The 21351-nt window shown below is 45.4% G+C and overlaps 1 pseudogene; it reads right to left on the bottom strand.

The window, feature by feature from the left end:
- Positions 1–272: 272 nt before the first annotated feature.
- Positions 273–5127, bottom strand: LOC119271757 (annotated as a pseudogene).
- Between the last annotated feature and the right edge of the window lie 16224 nt (positions 5128–21351).

Genomic DNA, 21351 nt, shown 5'->3' with positions numbered 1-21351 from the left:
ATCGGAGGGTTAGAGGTGGCGGTGGCGGTTGAGAGGCTAAATCCAGGTTAATGTCACGTCGCTCAATCCATCTATTTTTTCTGCGCTAGTGGCTTCCGCTCTGGTGGTAGAGGAAGCAGGAAAGAGAGGGATGGTTTGGGCCGGGCATGCCTTATAATGTATCTGTGCAGATTATAATATTTCCATCAATGACCATAATTACTATGCTCTTGAAGTTACAAAGGAAAGACTGTTCACAGCCAGAGAAAATGCACAAGCAAAGCAATGGCGATTCAATATGGCCCGTCAGCAAGTAGCTACACAGCAAAACAAGTTTACAAGACAAACAATGATTCTAGCAGCAATATGCAATAATTTTTTTGATATATTGCCACTCCGTATGTACCTTCAGCGCCCAGACAGCGATGATCCTATCATCACGTACACAGGCGCGCATCTTTCTATTGGACGTCTGTAAGAATTTGCAAAAGCTCTGTACCACTTCATCACCGGCGCCAATCCTACAGGAGGATACACCAGGATGATCTAATCCATCACAGACTGCTTCTAGCTTACTTATATGGCGTGGTTGTGTGGCTTACTTCTACAGCGTGGTTGTGTGGCTTACTTCTACAGCGTGGTTGTGTCTCTATATACAGTTTACCACATAGAGTGGACTGCATATAGTTTGAATAATTAGTTTATCTTAGAAGTGTGCCACTTCTAAATAGTCTGTTTGTATCCACACATTTGCAAGATTTTAATAAATTCACATCTTCAGTGTCTTCAATAGCTCTATATATCCGTCTGACTTTCTTGAATTAAAAAGTAAATGAGTATGCATTGATTTATTCTTAAATCAATAGACTACATATATTCGTAAGTAATCACCAAGCGCGGCGTGCCGCCGCGCGGGTTAGGCTAGTATGAACAAAGGAACCACTACTTGCCTGATCGACAGCTCCGGCCTATCGCACGGCTGCTACCAGCACGAACGACACTGCTTCTGTCTCTGGTAGGCGATCTTCTAGGGTCCTACACTACAATACCTGGTCGCTTTATATACTGGCCAAAAATAACCAGCTCCTTGTGAACGTATTTATTGCCTGGTGTCCCTTGGGTTCATCTACTAGCTACTTCAGTTCATCCACCGTGCTATGCATGCATGAATTTCTAACTAGAGCAAATGACACGTACATGTCAGAGTCCAGCGAGGAGGCACGTAGACATGCAACAAGCCTTCTCATCACCGCATTCAAAAATATCTACTGCCCTAGACGGTAGTACAGTGCAGTACAAGAGCTAGCTGGCCTATCAAGAGAAGAAAATGCAGCTAACCTTATTGAGCTAGTTGGCAGGCTACTCATACATGCATTAAGGCAACTGGGTGACTAGATGAATGCTACATGCATGCAGTGCATCGAGTAGGCACAATGGATTCGGTGCATGCCATGCATTGATGCATGCATGTAAATGTACGGGACTAAAGCAAATGTAGTACTCCCTCATCTTCTAAGCTAGCCTATGTGTGGAAAAGTCTACTAGTGATTAGCATGCACGGATTGTAAGATATTAGTCAATCCAAAACTGTTAACAAATACTAGCATGTCAGAGCTCTTAGAAGACTGATATTAAGAAAAAATTAATTCTAATGCATTTTAATTATTCTTAAGTAACACACGGGTATTACACGCCAGCATCGTAGAGCGTCAATGGTCGTGGTTGACTCTTCTTATGGCCATGATCGGCTGCCCAGACACGACGATGGGCAGCGTCCGCCCGTGCGGCGCACGCACGTCGGGACGGCGGTCTGCCATGGATCCAACGTGGGTTTGCACCCAATACCAACCTTCAAATTTCCCCAATCATCAGGAAAAAAAATCCCACCTAGCTTTCTAAGTCTCTTGACTCTAAAAAGATACCAGCTAGGTTTCAAATTCTTTTGACTCGGAAAAGAAATCCTACCTAGTTCTTCCATTCCTTCCCGATATTTTCTTATATCTGTACTCTATATTCGTATATAATACTTACCTAATATTCTGAGCTCACAAAGTCTGAAAAACTGTGTTATTTATTTGTACTTGATTATCTTTGCTTGGCATTTTAAACGTCGGCCACTCCTATGTTTGGTGTCACGTTCTGCCTCTGGATGCATTTGCCATCATGCACATATAGCTGTCGTTTGTCTAGCACTGCTCTTTTGTTTGAAACCGCTATGCATTCGGGTTTTTAATCTCGACTGAGATTTTCAGAAACCGGTAGAAAACAGGCCTTTCCATTACCCAGCAAAAAATTCGAATACCTTCAATTTTTTTAAATTTAAACATTTAACTGATGTCAAATAGCGATCATATGCCTTGGCAAACAAAAAGACAACCTTTAGCATTGTCGTAAGGCGGTTGCTGTAGCTCCACGGAGTCGCATGATCGAATCGCCATTTTTGTCAACTGGTCTTTTCAAGTGTTTTTGAGTTTAGAACAAAAATTCTAGCACCAAGCAGGAGGGGTGGTTAGAACCCACAAGCTTCCGATGAAAGGAAATACGGGCTGACCATTTGAACAGGAACAACGTTGTGTAAGGAAAGGCTTAAAATATTATGTTTTGAAGCAAAAGAAATTTGAATTCAACATTCATTTGAAAATTTCGAGCCAAAGAAATCCAAAAATTCCATCTAACATGGCCGTGGTAGGAATGAAAAGATCCAACAAAGATGTGGGTTGGTATGGGGAGCCCTTGTGGTGAGGAGTGGCCTTGTTCTATGTTTCAATGACGACCTCCATTGGCAATTTTTTGGACTCGCCTTGGCTCGATGGAAACAAGGCTAAAGTCGATATTCCACCTTTCATCTTTGCGCTCCGCCCGCGAGGAAAAAACTAGAAGGTGAGGGGGCCATGGAGGATGATGATGCATGAATCCGCAAGCTCAAATGCGACTCCCCAATGATTGGTGGCCCATCAAGGAGACCGCTCTTTGGACCACCATGGAGCACTTGAAGAAAATCACGACACCAGAGTAACTATTTTGTAAACCATGCATAAAAGGCTCGACTCTAGATCTACATGAAACTGACTCACGGAAGAACAAGGGCGGACTGTATGAAATAATCTTCCACTCTCAAAGTTATCTCAAAAACAGATACCCAAAGTTCAACAGCGGAAAGAGTAACCACCAACCAAGCAGTTAACTACTCCTACATGAATTACTACAATTCCACATGACATCCCACTTGGATATGATCAAGCATTTGATTCACCATCTCAAAGAAAACATAAAAAACATCTGACTGGAGTACTGGACACCACCATATTCAGGCAAAAGAAGTTCTATTCTCCACATGGTTGGAAAGGTAAGCGACGCCTTTTCATAGACCTTACTTTTAAGACTATCCTGTTGATATCTCCAATCTCCGACATGAGGCTTCGCATCACCAAAATGTAGCTCAGAAATGCGCTAGCAACCTACCATCCAGCAGCACTAACACAGCGTTTTCCTATTGGATCAGCAACAGCCACACGGCCCTGCGCAGGAATTCAAACGCCGAAACAAAAGGGTCTTTAACCGAAACAACAGTGTTTTCCTATGAGATCTTGAGAGACATATATATCCAGGAACCAAAACGCTGAAACCAACTGGAAAAACGACGTGTCCACAACCTTCAACGTTCATAGCCGCAGATTTTGGAGAATCTGGCAGCTAAGGGTCGTTCATCTTCAGACTCAGAATAATCAGGAATCAATCTGGCAGCCAAGGGTACAGGTCGCTCATGGTTAGGATCAGAATGATGAGGATTCAGGCCATTTCCTTTGCTGCGACCTAAAGCTCTGTGTTCTTCATCAGAATCAGAATCATAAAAGACATTGCGCTTTCTGCGGATGGTGGCTCTGAGCATGATGCCGTTTCCTTCATCAGATACCTTGCCCTTGGGCACAATCAGGTCATAGCCCGTTGGTAGCCCATCAGACAGTGATGAGCTTCTTACCTTGCAACAAGAATGCTGAGAATCGTCGGTTGTCGAGCTGTTGTAATACAAATCACATGTGAACTTGGGTTCTGTCACCCAAGGTTGCACACACACGACAGAGATGGCATGCCCAAATGGCTCAGATGCCATGTTGAACAGAAAAAAACTGATCATCTTCGTGGCAGTGTAGAACACGTAAGCCCGGTTCCAAGTACAGATAAACATTCACCATGCTAGGATCATCGCAGGTTGATAACGGGCACTTGTGCTTGCCGGTCATATGGCCCAGGAGCGCCATTGTAGACCCAGCGAAGCCGCAGCCAGACTCTGGGAAGAAGCATGGGGCGTTTGGGCACATCTTTTCGTGTTCTTCCTTCTGATAGTAGCTGATCTGCTCGGCGCATCCATACTTGGCATTGGAGCAAGCAACAGTGACTGACTTGACGACATGTTCCATCCCAAAGCAGCGCTCAAAGGAAGTTACAGCAGAGCACAAATGGCACTTCTTGTCCAGGATCTCACTACGGCAAGACAAGCATATGAAATGTCCCAAAGAACACTGTGGAAACAGGAAAAAAAAAAGAGGGATGTCATGTGAGCATAAGTTTTAACAGAAAAACAAATACTACACAATGGCATGATACGTTAGTACTGCAGATTTAATTATTTTGTCTACCATAGCTAATTATGATCATAGGAAACTCTTTCTTGACAACTAGCACTACACCCAACGATAGATTCATTAAAGCTCTGATTTTACCCCCAGCTTTATCAAAGGTTGGAGTCCGAGGAAAAATAAACATATGCATAGAAATAAAAAAACAGGGTCTAACGTGAACATTTCATTATTTTTGTCAAGCATAGGTAATTATGTTCATAAGAAACTCTTTCCTGACAACCAGCATTACACCCAACTATACGCATTCATCAAAACTCCAATTTTATCCCGAGCTTTATCAGATGCTGGAGTCGAGGACAAGAAAATACTCCCTCTGTAAACTTTTATAAGAAGTTTTAGGTATGCATACACGTAGTGCATTTACCTGGAATATCGGAGGTCTGAGGGGCTCAGAGCAGACAGAGCAGTCGAGGGTCTCCAACCTCATGGTGACATTGTGCCTCTTAGCATTGCTATCTCCCTCTAGCTGAGCTTCTACCCGTCTCTTGTTGGAGCTACTACCATCCATGGCCACCAAAACTCAAAGTAACTACCACTAGCTTACTTGATATTGCTAGTTTGCTACTACAAGCAGAACCAGGCTCCAAACCGATTGATCAACACAATCTCACCGCCCCGTGTCCCTGTTCCACAAAAATACAACAACGGTCATGGAAGTGATACTGGTGTGGCAGGCAGAAGCTAGAAATGCTTCATGTTCTCTTGCTAAACTAAAGAGAGAAGAAACAACAATGCAAGCATCTAAAGGGGGCACTAATAAAATTTTACATTTTTTTCGAACCGGGCTTTTCCCCTTTCCATTACTTTCATAACGAAAATACATTGTCTCAGGAAACTGAAACTAGAGGGGCTAGGGAAAGAAGAAAAGCGAGTTCGGGGCAATAGCAGGAAACCCACTATCTGCGCCTGTCATCAGGAACATCAGATCATGGGGCGAAAACCTGCTATCACCCAAAACTGCCTACAGAAACTAGAGAAGTATCGCACATATTACAGCCGCACATCACCAGGACAAGGCCAAAAAAGTACCACCAGATTTGCCAAAATGAACTACAACATCCTATGCCAGTAGAGAACCAGCAGTGCGTCCTCCACAGACGAAGCCGATTCCAGAATGTCACCCATCTTCACTTTCAGTCGCGCCCTTCCGTGTTTGTCGCCGGAGGAGGTCCACACAGCAGCATCATCTGAGTGGTATTCGCTTTCAGCATCTCCGCTCCCTTCTTCACCATCTCTTCCATCCCAGGTTTCTGAAGACCTGCCCAATACATTAGAAAGGCGCAAGCTGTGAACACGATCTCAAAAGGAGAATTAATCCATTTGTGTTCAAAAGTAGCTCTGTTCCGGGCTAGCCAAATGGCCCAGCATATGGCTGCCAAGCCCACAGTATAAATTTTATCAAAGCCAGGCAGGAAGCTGTACATCCAAGTGTAATACTGCCAGATGGAATTAGGACAGCAATCCGTCCCAAGAAGAGCCCCTACAGTTCTCCAAACTACTCTAGACACCGGACACAGGAACAACAAGTGCGGGGTTGTTTCCAATTGGTTGCAAAAGGAGCAACAGGGGTTTCCGGGCCAAGCTCTTTTTTTCATATTATCTCTAGTCAAAATGGCATTATGCCCCACTTGCCATAAGAAGATTTGTATTTTCAAGGGGAGCTTAGCATCCCAAATCCAATTGAAATTGGAACCAGCAACATCCTTTTCTAACCATCTATACATTGACTTGGTTGAATATAAACCAGTCTTATCAAACTTCCAGTAAACTTCATCAGGTAAATCATTTTGTTTGAGAGCCAGTACCTCCCTTCTCATTTCATCCCATTGGCTCCTCATCTCAGGAGACATCCTCCTCCTAAAGGAGGTGATATGATTTAGATCTTCTATTTTATCAATAGTACAGTTTTGCTCAACACAAATCTCAAAAAGCACTGGAAACTTTTCTTTAAATGGAATCCTTCCTTCCAATTCATCGAACCATAATCTGGCTACATCCCCTTTATTCAGTTTGACACCTCTGCCCTTCATATATAAATTTTTCACTCTCAAGAGGGATTTCCAACACTGGGAATCATTGTTCTTTACCTCCACCATGGCCACCGAGGTTTTTTTGAGGTACTTAGCTTTAACTATATCCTGCCAGAGGCCCTTATTTTTATCTAACTTCCACCACCATTTCACCAGCAAGCTAATATTTTGTTTTCTCAGGTCTTTAACCCCTAGGCCTCCTTTCTTTTTGGACCGACAAACGCGGTCCCATTTGACCATATGGTATCCTTTTTTCTTTCCCTTCCTATGCCAGAAGAATTTCCTTCTCGGCTTGTCCCACCTTTCTAGAGTAGTCTTGTTTAAAAGGAACATGGACATGTAAAACGTTGGTATGTGGGACAGTACTGCATTTACTTTAATAAGCCTCCCTCCCATAGACAGAACTTCACTAATCCAGTTCTCACCATGCATGGTGAATTTGTCCTCCACAAAACTCCAATCCCCACACTTCAAACCGGCATAACTGACCGGCATGCCTAGGTATTTCATAGGGAAGCTACCTATCTGGCAGTTAAACATCTCAGCATACGTATGCATAGTCTCATCGTCCGCACGGACAGAGAAGATCTCGCTCTTCAGGAAGTTAATTTTCAGACCTGACATGACCTCAAAGAGGTATAAAAGCAACTTAATGTTCAGAGCATTCCTGATATTATCCTCGAAGCACAAAATTGTGTCATCCGCATACTGGAGAATAGCTACTCCATTTGGGATCAAGTCCGAGGCCAGACCCTTGAACAAGCCGTTTTGTTGGGCTTTAAGTATCATTTTTGTCAAACAATCAGCAGCTAAATTGAAAAGAAAAGGTGAGAAAGGGTCCCCTTGGCGCACCCCTTTCGAGCTTTGAAAGTATGGGCCCACCTCACCATTCAACTTCACACTAACTGTACCCCCCACTAAAATTTTACTGACCCACTCGACCCATTTCGGATGGAATTCTCTCATTCTGTGGCAATCCAAAAGGAAGTCCCAGTTGACTTTATCGTAAGCCTTTTCGAAGTCAAGTTTCAACACAATACCAGTTTCCTTCCTATTGTAAGTGTGGTGCAAGATTTCATGCAGGGACATGATCCCATCCATGATGTCACGCTTCTTGATGAACGCATTCTGATGTCTACTGAAGAGAATATCCACAAAAGGTTCCAACCTAATAGTCAGAACTTTGGTTATCAGCTTGTATATACATCTAAGCAAGCAAATAGGCCTGAATTGCTGAATCTTGTTTGCCCCCACAACCTTAGGCAGTAGAGTTATAATCCCAAAATTGAGACGCTGCACATCCAGTTTGTTATCATGGAACCAGTCAAAAAGCATCATCACTTCATTTTTCACAATCTCCCAACAATGTTGGAAGAACTCAATAGGAATATTATCTGGACCAGGAGCTTTATTAGGTTTCATAGAGAATAGTGCATTCTTGACTTCTGTTTCAGAAAAGGGTCTAGTAAGGATAAAGTTGTCAATGTCTGATAATTTCTCACGTGATTCCCACATATCTTCCTTCATTTTACATAAGTTTCCAATTGCTGGACCAAAAAGTTCCTTATAGAAATTAGTGGCATGTTCCAAGAGATTATTATTTCCTTCAATAATCACATCCCCACAACTAAGAGAAAAAATAGTATTTCTCCGCCTCCTCCCATTCACAATTCTGTGGAAGTAGTCAGTATTCCTATCCCCTTTCAAGAGCCAATTTTCGTGTGATTTTTGCATCCAAGCCACCTCCTCCTCCACTAACAGATCATATAATTCTGCCGATATCTCAACTTTCCTCTCATATAGCTCAGGAGACAACACATCTGTTTCTTCTAATTTTTCTAGATGCTCTAACTCCTCCCTGAGGTCCCTTCTCCTCTTTCTCGATTTGCCAAAAAGATTAGCACCCCATCCTTTAAAGAATTTTTTGAATCTCTTCAACTTAATGTTTAGAACATCAATGGGATTTTTAGAGTTAACCGGTTTCAACCACACCTTAGCCACTAAGGTTATAAACTCCGGGTTTTCGAGCCAGTTAAGATCGAATCTGAATTCTCTCCGACGACCTGGATTAGGTAACAAGTCATCAGTATTCAGGATCAGGGGGCTGTGATCCGAAATCTCCTTGACTAGCTTTCTAACAAACGTTAAAGGAAACTGCCTCTCCCAAGAACTGGACATAAGTACTCGGTCCAACTTTTCTAGGGTAGGGTTTTGCTGCTTATTCGACCAAGTATATAAACCTCCGTTCATATCAACTTCCCTAAGGCAGAATGTATTGATGATGTAATTAAACAGGTCAGAAGCATGGCTAATTCTGGTTTTCTTATTCTTCTCCCTGGCGTATCTTAAAATATTGAAATCCCCACCCACAATGTAAGGGTAAGTAATATTGCCGCACATGTCAGACAGTTCAGTCAGGAATTCCACCTTACGCTCCTCATGAGCAGATCCATAAACCACTAGAATACAATAGTTCAACATCTTACTCTTATCCCACACCTCCATCTTCATGATGTATTTACCCACCTCACATTTTCTAACATCAAAAGTGTCTTTCTTAGTGCCACATAAAATCCCCCCAGATTTGCCCACTGAGGGAGTCCATCTCCACTCAAAACATTCCCCAGGATCAATTTTCCTCAAGAATTTAGAGGAAAAAATCCTTTTTCATAGTTTCCTGAATACCAACAAAGTCCAAACTATGATCTCTAATCAAGTCTAGCATACAGGTTGCCATACCTCTCTTCCCAACACCTCTACAATTCCAAAACAAACTAATCATTTTTTCTTGTTTTTGGGGGAATGGTTCTTATTGCTAGGTTTACCAGGAGCCATGGTCGAACCAGCATCAGAACACACTTTATTCTTTTGACTTCTAGTCACAGGTTTAGATATGACTACATTAACTTTCTTTTTTTCTTTCCGTCTAGATCTAACCACAGTAAAATCATCCTCCTCAATCTCCCCATCTTTCAACCATTCAGTATTTAGAGGGGATATATCTCCAGCACCATTAGTTATAAACAACACTTTTTCATGTTGTTGAGCATTGGTTTCAGTTTTCTCAGCTAAATTAGCTCTAGATTTTTCCAATTCCCTAATCACATCAACAACAGTAAAATTGTTGTCAGGGATATCCACTCCCATTTTAGCAGCAGTATCAACAATCTCTAGATTTGTAAGAATCTCAAAGGAATTGGAGTTTGGGTTTTTTACTTTACCTTGTAGGTTTCTCTTCCTGGTCATTTTCTCTGCTCGAGCCCCCATATGCTCAATATTGCCACCAGCTGTCCTCTGGCTCAGTCTGGTTTGGGTCTCATTCACCACAGGTGGAGTAGGAATAACCTCCATATTTTCTTCCCCCGAATCAGCAGGCGATTGTACAGAGTACAACGCAGGGGCTTGCTGGCATGTCACCTCAGCAGAAGAAACTTCAGTAACCACAGGCTGTCCAAGCACAGCGTCCAGATAGGATAGAGACTTCCTTATCACTGGAACACTGGGTATAATTTGCAGGGAGTTAACCACAATTTTGTCATAGCAATGGTCCCCAAGTGATTCCACTCCTTCCATCTGCTCCTTCATGTTCTCAGCAGCAAGGGTATCAATAAGAAGTTCATTATCCACCTCTTCACTTTCTTCCTCAGAGAAATTTTCCTTGCTCTCTTTTTGTTTCCCCCCATCATCTTCCTCCTCTTCTACTCTTTCACTTATAGTAGTCATATTACCTCCATTTCCAACAGAATTTGGTGGGACAGAGAGGTTCCCCATAGTAGAGGAGGAGCCTCCCTGCCCAACACCTCGAATATTTTCATTAATCCTAACTCTCTTTGGTGACACACCTTTGTCAGATTCCTGGACCACAACAACACTTTCTTTTGGAGGATTCTTAACCAGAATCTTGTCAACAGAGTAGAAGAAATCATAAAAGTGGTCACCCAGCACTCCCTCAGCTTTTCCTGGAATATTTTCAGCATCTCTGCAACCCAACTTAATTCTGACCGATTCAGGCCTGTTCACAGTGGATTTATCAATTTCCAAGGTCACACCCACCAAAGATCCAACATATGCAATGTTCATTTCATGCCTTTTGTCCAGAGGGATGTTGCTAACATTGACCCAAGCAATGTTAAGTACACCCTTGGCACCAACAGATTCAGACCACTTCTTAAGACTTACCACAGCTCCACAACTTTTTATATTCATGGTTTCAGCGAAACATGCCTTGTCTACATCCCTGGGCGAGGGGAATCTCATAACAAAAGTATTGAGCCCGATCGATCTGGCCGAACATTTCCAGTTTGTGTTAATGTAAGCATTGAAAAATTCCTCCAACTGTCTACCACTAGCCTGCCCCTCAATAACAGTGATCACAATGAATCTGTTCCTATCAGTGTTCTGTTTAGGTGTGCTAGCATCATGAATATAGAAGAAACCATTCCCTTTGGCTTGGAATCCACACATAGGGGCCACACATTCCCAAGGAAGAACAGTATTGCAAATCGGAGCAAGATGACCACTAGTACCACATCTACCACACACAGCCCGAGGACAGCACATACGAACATGCCCTGATTCTTTGCAGGTAAAGCAAACCTTAGCACCGCCCACTGGTAGGGCAGCATTCCTTCTTCCTGGAGTTGGTTGATGACGATCTTGCTGCAGACGCGCATCTTGTTGGGGACGAGGGTCGCGCTGTCCTGGATCTCCCGTGGCCGCCTTTCCTTGGTTGCTATCCCCCCATCTCTCTGTCCGGCGGCCGTCGCTCTGCGTATCCATGGCCGCCGCCTCCCACCTTGCACGATCTGATGCCCGCACGCCCTGCTCCATGTTGGTGGAGACCTGGCCGCCCTCCTCGATGTCGCGTGTCCACACCATGTTGCGGCCGCCACCGCCGCCCCCGCGCCCGGCTCCCCGACCGAAGCGACCAGCACCGTGTCCGGCCTGGCCCGCTCCGAAGCCATCGAGCCGGTGTCCGCGATTCTCCGCGCCCCGATCCGCCATGGATCTTGGTGGAGATGCGGCGACCTGGGCGAAGGATCTGCGGTCGCCCCCCGCCTTCCCCTCCCACCAGCCAAACGACGGGGAAACCCTAGGTACCGAAACCCTAGGCGCCTCCCAGAAGTGGAGAAGGAGTAGATCGAGATCCGGAATGGACTGAGGTGGGTGTGGAGGCGGCGTCGTGGGATTTATCCCCTCCACAACCCTAGCCGCGCACCCTGTAGCTGTCGACCCCACCTGGCCCGGGTTCGCCCCACCTCCCGGTCCCTCCATGGCACGCGTGTCGGGCGCAGGCCCGAGGAGCCCTGGGTCCGCGGTCCGCTGCGGTACATGGGACGCACCGAGCGGTACACGAACGCGCCCCACAACCATCGTCTCCGGCGTGACTGCATCAGCGCATGTCGCCGTCGATCGGCGGCCATGGCCGGCGTGAGGGGAGGGAGAGGGGAGAGAGGTCAGGACAGCCATCCGATCACTGCCACTCCTCTCGATCGATGCATCAGACATCACCAAGCTAAATTCTTGGATCCCAGGTTTAATGATCCGGAGCCACATGTCGAGGTAGGAGGCTTTCTAAAATTTTACATATAGATGTAATATGTTCCTGTCCAGTAGACTTCTGCCTCGAAAAGAAAATTGAACATTTGAGCTGTTTTGCATTGTTTCCTTCATCAATTCAGCAGAAGTGTAAGAGTGACACAGCACGCAGAAGCGAAAAGATCGACGGTTTCTGCCAATCTAGCAAGGAAAATAGTAATCTGCTCCTGTTCGTGTTCCTCAAAATGACATAGCTAAAGGGGGCAGTAAAAACAAAAATTCGCATATAGATGTAATCTGCTCCTGTGCTTCTACGCTTCCAATTTCTAAAGGAAAATTAAAAACTTGAGCTGTTTTGCTTATTTCCTTCATCCAATCAGCAGAAGTATCGAGGGGAAATAACATGAATAGCCCATACACAAAGAATTTATTCCGGTTCAGAGTTGGCGTGGCTGTGAAGTGCGATTCCGCCGGAGGGGGGAGGTGCCTAATCGAGAGGGAATGGACGCACAACGTACCTCGTCGAATGCGTCGTCGCGCTCGCCGATCTCGGCCCCGACGACGATGAGGACGAGACGAGCGCCGGAGCGACGGCGGCGGAGGGTTTGGAAGGAGGCAGGGCAAAAAAGGGTAAACTGCGCGTTATTTTTTTTAGGAACAGGCATAAACTGTGCGTGACTGCTTTTTTTTTTGAGACAAACTAGCAAAGCTTTTATTCACCCGTCATAATGTTTACAGGGACGAAATCCAAATTTCCTGGGTGACCTAACCAGACATGGCAGCCAAAACCTAGGGATAATGCATGCTTTGCTAATTTGTGAGCCTCAACATTTGAGATTCTAAATTCATAACTAATTAAACACGAAGAAAAAATTCTAGACCGGACTATGATTTCATGTACCACTGCCCCATATTGTGCACACGTGCCTTGCTTGATCGCATCAACAGCCATCTTACAATCAGACGCCACTGAAATCCTGTAGAAGAGCAAGTCATCCGCGAGGGCCAGAGCTTCACGTATTGCCAAAGTCTCCAACGTTTCAGGATCATCGATGTTATTGAAACGGATCACTGACGCCCCTTGAAACTCCCCACTGCCATCTCGACAAATTGCTGCTGCTGTCCCGAAGCCCCCATGTCTGGCAACCGCTGCATCGACATTGACTTTCATGTGATGTTCTGGAGGAGGGATCCACTCCGCCGTTCTAGGAGCCGGTACTTGCTTGTCCGTCGCTGGCTTCTCCATGAACTGAATCTCTGACAGGTAATTTGATATGAAACCATGGGTGGAAAACGGTGTTTGGAAAATTCCCTCATGTATTAACTTCCTCCGTGAAGACCAGATCGCCCAAAGAGTGACAATCATTGTTACAAGCTCGTCGATGGGCATCGAATCGAACATGGAGAAAAGCCACTCCTTTGCATCAGCACTTCGGTTCCTCGCCATATGTTGCACCATCTCTTCCTTCGACAGAGCCCAAATGCTCCTGGACATGGTGCAATCCAGTAGTGAGTGGCGCCAACTATCCTGCGCCCCGCACACCCCACACACATCCGTGGTGGCCATGTTTCGATGCTGCAGTAGATCTCCCGTTGGTAGCGAATGCTGGGCCAATCTCCATGTAAAAACTTTCAGCTTCGACGGCACTTTTAACTTCCATAAGGCAGTCCAGCTCTTCGTCAGCCCTTGGACATTGGAAGGATGTTCTCCTTCCTCAAGCCATGCTTCTCTTCCACTCTTTATACGGTATATCATGCTATATGCAGTCCTGACAGAGAACCGCCCTCTCGGATCCTCGGACCACGCCCAAAAGTCGTCGACCTGACGAGTGCATAGGGGAATCCTCAGAATGGCCTCGGCATCAACTGGAACAAACACTTGTCTAATCAGATCTTCCCTCCAAGAAGCGGTCGATGCATCAATTAAATCTGCTACTGTCTCTGGAGGGTCATGGATCAAGGATGTGATCGGCCTCATCATGCCCGAATGGGGTATCCAATTGTGTTGCCAGATATTGGTCGAACATCCGTCCCCTATCCGCATGATCGCTCCAAGTTTCAACACGTCTCTCCCGTCTACAATAGATCTCCATATCTGGGATGGGTTTGAACCTAGCTCTGCCTCGAAGATGGACAAATTTGGATAGTAAGTTGCTTTTAGAATGCGAGAGCTCAAGGAACGCGGCTCTGTCAAGCACCTCCACGCCTGTCTACAAAGTAGAGCAAGATTAAAAACTTCTATATCCTTAAAGCCGAGGCCGCCCAAGTTTTTGGGATTTGTCATGACGTCCCAAGAAACCCAAGCAGGTTTTCTCTTTCCAGGTTTAGATCCCTACCAGAATTGCCGTATGATTGAAGTTACACTGTCACATAGACCCCTCGGTAGTCGGAAGCAAGACATAGAAAAAACCGGTATGGTTTGAGCAACTGACTTTATCAGCACATCCTTGCCCGCTGCTGACAATAGTTTTTGCATCCAACCCTTCACTTTTTCCCACACTCTATCCCGAAGGTAACGGAATGTGCCATTCTTTGACTGACCAACTATTGTGGGCATCCCCAAATATTTCTCACTCAGTGACTGCTGCGTGCGTTGGAGGAGGACAAAGGGTTGCCTGGGCCTAGGCCTGGGCCTGGGCATGCAACTATTACCTATTATAAGATCTTGGGCTGTTTCATTCTTACGAGTGAGTTGCTTTGAACCAGGCCTAAAAACAACCTTTCTCTTTTTTGTTTTTGCTTTCCAAAAAATCTTTCTCACCTAAAAAAAAGTCTTCCACCCATGCCTGACCAAAGATCCTTATATATCTCAAAAGAGCCCTAGCTGGAGTCATAGCATCGCTGGCCAACCATAGTCGTCGCCCCCGCCAAAGTGTCTTCTCCACACCGTCGCACCAGTCCCCCTCTTCTCTGCCGTCTAGCGGTCTCGCCGGCCGCAAGAGCAGTGTGCACTCATTAGTTACATTTTTTTAATATTTTTCTTAGCTTTTGTTTTTTTTGGCGGCACCGACGAGGTGGCGGTGGCAATGTCATGTGGGATTTTTGGGGAACGTAGCAGAATTTTAAAATTTTCTACGCATCACCAAGATCAATCTATGGAGTCATCTAGCAACGAGGGAGAGAGGAGTGCATCTACATACCCTTGTAGATCACACGCGGAAGCGTTCAAGAGAACGGGGTTGATGGAGTCATACTCGACGTGATCCAAATCACCGATGACCTAGCACCGAACGGACGGCGCCTCCGCGTTTAACACACGTACGGTTGGGAAGACGTCGCCTCCAACTTGATCCAGCAAGGGGGAAGGAGAGGTTGATGGAGATCTAGCAGCACGACGGCGTGGTGGTGGAAACTACGGCGATCTCGGCAGGGCTTCGCCAAGCACAGGGAGATGGAGGAGTGTCACAGGAGGGAGAGGGAGAGGCCAGGGGCTAGGGTGCAGCTGCCCTCCCTACCCCCCCCCCCACTATTTATAGGACCCCTAGGGGGGGCGCCAGCCCTAGGAGATGCCATCTCCAAGGGGGGCGGCGGCCAAGGGGTGGCTTGCCCCCCAAGGCAAGTGGGGCGCCCCCCACCCCTAGGGTTTCCAACCCTAGGCGCAGGGGGAGGCCCATGGGGGGCGCACCAGCCCACTAGGGGCTGGTTCCCCTCACACTTCAGTCCATGGGGCTCTTCGGGATAGGTGGCCCCACCTGGTGGACCCCCGGGACCCTTCCGGTGGTCCCGGTACAATACTGATTACCCCCGAAACTTTCCCGATGGCCGAAACTTGACTTCCTATATATAAAACCTCCGGACCATTCCGGAACTCCTCGTGACGTCCGGGATCTCATCCGGGACTCCGAACAACTTTTGGGTTACCATATACTAATATCTCAACAACCCTAGCGTCACCGAACCTTAAGTGTGTAGACCCTACGGGTTCGGGAGACACGCAGACATGACCGAGACGACTCTCCGGTCAATAACCAACAGCGGGATATGGATACCCATGTTGGCTCCCACATGCTCCTCGATGATCTCATCGGATGAACCACGATTTCGAGGATTCAATCAATCCGTATACAATTCCCTTTGTCAATCGGTACGTTACTTGCCCGAGACTCGATCGTTGGTATCCCAATACCTTGTTCAATCTCGTTACCGGCAAGTCACTTTACTCGTACCATAATGCATGATCCCATGATCAACCACTTGGTCACATTGAGCTCATTATGATGATGCATTACCGAGTGGGCCCAGAGATACCTCTCCGTCATACGGAGTGACAAATCCCAGTCTCGATTCGTGCCAACCCAACAGACACTTTCGGAGATACCTGTAGTGTACCTTTATAGTCACCCAGTTACCTTGTGACGTTTGGCACACCCAAAGCATTCCTACGGTATCTGGGAGTTGCACAATCTCATGGTCTAAGGAAATGATACTTGACATTCGAAAAAGTTATAGCAAATGAACTACACGATCTTAGAGCTATGCTTAGGATTGGGTCTTGTCCATCACATCATTCTCCACATTCAGGTCCGTATGTACTTTACAAATCTCTATGTCTCCATTTTGAACACTTTCATGAATGGAGTTGAAGCGACGCTTGATATGCCTGGTCTTCCTGTGAAACCTGGGCTCCTTGGCAAGGGCAATAGCTCCAGTGTTGTCACAGAAGAGAGTCATCGGGCCCGACGCATTGGGTATGACTCCTAGGTCGGTAATGAACTCCTTCACCCAGATTGCCTCTTGTGCGCCTCTGAGGCTGCCATGTACTCCGCTTCACATGTAGATCCCGCCACAACGCTTTGCTTGCAACTGCAACTGCTTACTGCCCCACCATTCAAAATATACACGTATCCGGTTTGTGACTTAGAGTCATCCAGATCTGTGTCGAAGCTAGCATCGGCGTAACCCTTTATGATGAGCTCTTCGTCACCTCCATAAACGAGAAACATATCCTTAGTCCTTTTCAGGTACTTTAGGATATTCTTGACCGCTGTCCAGTGTTCCATGCCGGGATTACTTTGGTACCTTCCTACCAAACTTACGGCAAGGTTTACATCAGGTCTGGTACACAGCATAGCATACATGATAGACCCTATGGCCGAGGCATAGGGGACGACACTCATCTTTTCTCTATCTTCTGCCGTGGTCGGGCATTGAGCCGTGCTCAATCTCGTACCTTGCAATACAGGCAAGAACCCCTTCTTTGACTGATCCATTTTGAAATTCTTCAATATCTTGTCAAGGTACGTACTCTGTGAAAGACCAATGAGGCGTCTCGATCTATCTCTATAGATCTTGATGCCTGATATATAAGCAGCTTCTCCAAGGTCCTTCATTGAAAAACACTTGTTCAAGTAGGCCTTTATGCTTTTCTAGAATTCTATATAATTTCCCATCAACAGTATGTCATCCACATACAATATGAGAAATGCTACAAAGCTCCCACTCACTTTCTTATAAATGCAGGCTTCTCCATAAGTCTGCGTAAACCCAAATGCTTTGATCATCTCATCAAAACAAATGTTTCAACTCCGAGATGCTTGCACCAGCCCATAAATCGAGCGTTGGAGCTTGCACACCTTGTTAGCATTCTTAGGATCGACAAAACCTTCCGGCTGCATCATATACAATTCTTCCTTAAGGAAACCATTAAGGAATGCCGTTTTGACGTCCATTTGCCATATCTCATAATCATAGAATGCGGCAATTGCTAACATGATTCGGACGGACTTCAGCTTCGCTACGGGTGAGAAAGTCTCATCGTAGTCAACCCCTTGAACTTGTTGATAACCCTTTGCGCCAAGCCGAGCTTTATAGATGGTTACATTACCATCCGCGTCTGTCTTCTTCTTAAAGATCCATTTATTTTCTATGGCTCGCCGATCAACGGGCAAGTCAGTCAAAGTCCATACTTCGTTTTCATACATGGATCCTATCTCGGATTTCATGGCTTCCAGCCATTTGTCGGAATCCGGGCCCGCCATCGCTTCTTCATAGTTCGAAGGTTCACCGTTGTCTAACAACATGATTTCCAAGACAGGTTTCCCATACCACTTTGGTGCGGAACGTGTCCTCGTGGACCTACGAAGTTCAGTAGCAACTTGATCTGAAGTTTCATGATCATCATCATCAACTTCCTCTCTAGTCGGTGCAGGCACCTCAGGAACATTTTCTTGAGCTGCGCTGCTTACCGGTTCAAGAGGTAATACTTCATCAAGTTCTACTTTCCTCCCACTTATTTCTTTCAAGAGAACCTCTTTCTCTAGAAAGGACCAATTCTTGGCAACAAAGATCTTGCCTTCGGATCTGAGGTAGAAGGTATACCCAATAGTTTCTTTAGGGTATCCTATGAAGACGCATTTTTTCTGATTTGGGTTCGAGCTTTTCAGGTTGAAGTTTCTTGACATAAGCATCGCATCCCCAAACTTTTAGAAACGACAGCTTAGGTTTCTTCCCAAACCATAATTCATACGGTGTCGTCTCAATGGATTTCGACGGAGCCCTAGTTAAAGTGAATGCGGCAGTCTCTAAAGCATAGCCCCAAAATGACAGCGGTAAATCGGTAAGAGACATCATAGATCGCACCATATCCAATAGAGTGCGATTACGATGTTCGGACACACGATTACGCTGAGGTGTTCCAGGCGGTGTGAGTTGTGAAACTATTCCACATTTCCTTAAGTGTGTGCCAAATTCGTGACTCAAGTATTCTCCCCCACGATCTGATCGCAAGAACTTGATTTTCTTGTCACGTTGATTCTCAACCTCACTTTGAAATTCCTTGAAATTTTCAAAGGTCTCAGACTTGTGTTTCATTAAGTAGACATACCCATATCTACTCAAGTCATCAGTGAGAGTGAGAACATAACGATAGCCACCGCGAGCCTCAACACTCATTGGACCGCACACATCAGTATGTATAATTTCTAATAAGTTGGTTGCTCGCTCCATCGTTCCTGAGAACAGAGTCTTGGTCATTTTACCCATGAGGCATGGTTCGCGCGTGTCAAATGATTCGTAATCAAGAGACTCCAAAAGTCCATCTGCATGGAGCTTCTTCATGCGTTTGACACCTATGTGACCAAGGCGGCAGTGCCACAAGTATGTGAGACTATCATTATCAACCTTACATCTTTTGGTATTCACACTATGAATATGTGTAACATTACGCTCGAGATTCATTAAGAATAAACCATTCACCAACGGAGCATGACCATAAAACATATCTCTCATATAAATAGAACAACCATTATTCTCGGATTTAAATGAGTAGCCATCTCGAATTAAACGAGATCCTGATACAATGTTCATGCTCAAAGCTGGCACTAAATAACAATTATTGAGGTTTAAAACCAATCCCGTAGATAAATGTAGAGGTAGCGTGCCGACGGCGATCACATCGACCTTGGAACCATTCCCGACGCGCATCGTCACCTCATCCTTCGCCAGTCTCCGCTTATTCCGTAGCTCCTGCTTTGAGTTACAAATGTGAGCAACCGCACCGGTATCAAATACCCAGGAGCTACTATGAGTACTGGTAAGGTACACATCAATTACATGTATATCACATATACCTTTAGTGTTGCCGGCCTTCTTGTCCGCTAAGTATTTGGGGCAGTTTCGCTTCCAGTGACCACTTCCCTTGCAATAAAAACACTCAGTCTCGGGCTTGGGTCCATTCTTTGGCTTCTTCCCGGCAGCTTGCTTACCAGGCGTGGCAACTCCCTTGCCGTCCTTCTTGAAGTTCTTCTTACCCTTGCCTTTCTTGAACTTAGTGGTTTTATTCACCATCAACACTTGATGTTCCTTTTTGATTTCCACCTCTGCTGATTTCAGCATTGAATATACCTCAGGAATGGTCTTTTCCATCCCCTGCATATTAAAGTTCATCACAAAGCTCTTGTAGCTCGGTGGAAGCAACTGAAGGATTCTGTCAATGACCGCGTCATCCGGGAGATTAACTCCCAGCTGAGTCAAGCGGTTATGCAACCCAGACATTTTGAGTATGTGCTCACTGACAGAACTATTTTCCTCCATCTTACAGCTGAAGAACTTGTCAGAGACTTCATATCTCTCGACCCGGGCATGAGCTTGGAAAACCATTTTCAGCTCTTCAAACATCTCATATGCTCCATGTCTCTCAAAACGCTTTTGGAGCCCCTGTTCTAAGCTGTAAAGCATGCCGCACTGAACGAGGGAGTAATCATCAGCACGTGACTGCCAAGCGTTCATAACGTCTTGGTTCTCTGGGATAGGTGCGTCACCTAGCGGTGCTTCTAGGACATAATCTTTCTTGGCAGCTATGAGGATGATCCTCAGGTTTCGGACCCAGTCCGTATAGTTGATGCCATCATCTTTCAGCTTGGTTTTCTCTAGGAATGCGTTGAAGTTGAGAACAACGTGGGCCATTTGATCTACAAGACATATTGTAAAGATTTTAAACTAAGTTCATATAATTAAGTTCATCTAATCAAATTACTCAATGAACTCCCACTCAGATAGACATCCCTCTAGTTATCTAAGTGAAACATGATCCGAGTTAACTAGGCCGTGTCCGATCATCACGTGAGACGGACTAGCCAACATCAATGAACATCTTCATGTTGATCGTATCTTCTATACGACTCATGCTCGACCTTTCGGTCTTCCGTGTTCCGAGGCCATGTCTGTACATGCTAGGCTCGTCAAGTCAACCTAAGTGTATTGCGTGTGTAAATCTGGCTTACACCCGTTGTATTCGAATGTTAGAATCTATCACACCCGATCATCATGTGGTGCTTCGAAACAACGATCCTTCGCAACGGTGCACAGTTAGGGGGAACACTTTCTTGAAATTATTACGAGGGATCATCTTATTTAAGCTACCGTCGTTCTAAGCAAATAAGATGTAAAACATGATAAACATCACATGCAATCAAATAGAGACATGATATGGCCAATATCATTTGCTCCTTTTGATCTCCATCTTCGGGGCTCCATGATCATCGTTGTCACCGGCATGACACCATGATCTCCATCATCGTGTCTTCTTGAAGTGGTCTCATCATCTATTACTTCTACTACTATGGCTAACGCTTTAGCAATAAAGTAAAGTAATTACATGACGTTTATGTTGACACGCAGGTCATGAATAAATAAAGACAACTCCTATGGCTCCTGCCGGTTGTCAT

This window comes from Triticum dicoccoides, chromosome 3A (assembly GCF_002162155.2).
Source record: "Triticum dicoccoides isolate Atlit2015 ecotype Zavitan chromosome 3A, WEW_v2.0, whole genome shotgun sequence".
In the NCBI taxonomy this organism is placed as follows: domain Eukaryota; kingdom Viridiplantae; phylum Streptophyta; class Magnoliopsida; order Poales; family Poaceae; genus Triticum; species Triticum dicoccoides.
This window is presented reverse-complemented; position numbering and strand designations above follow the sequence as displayed.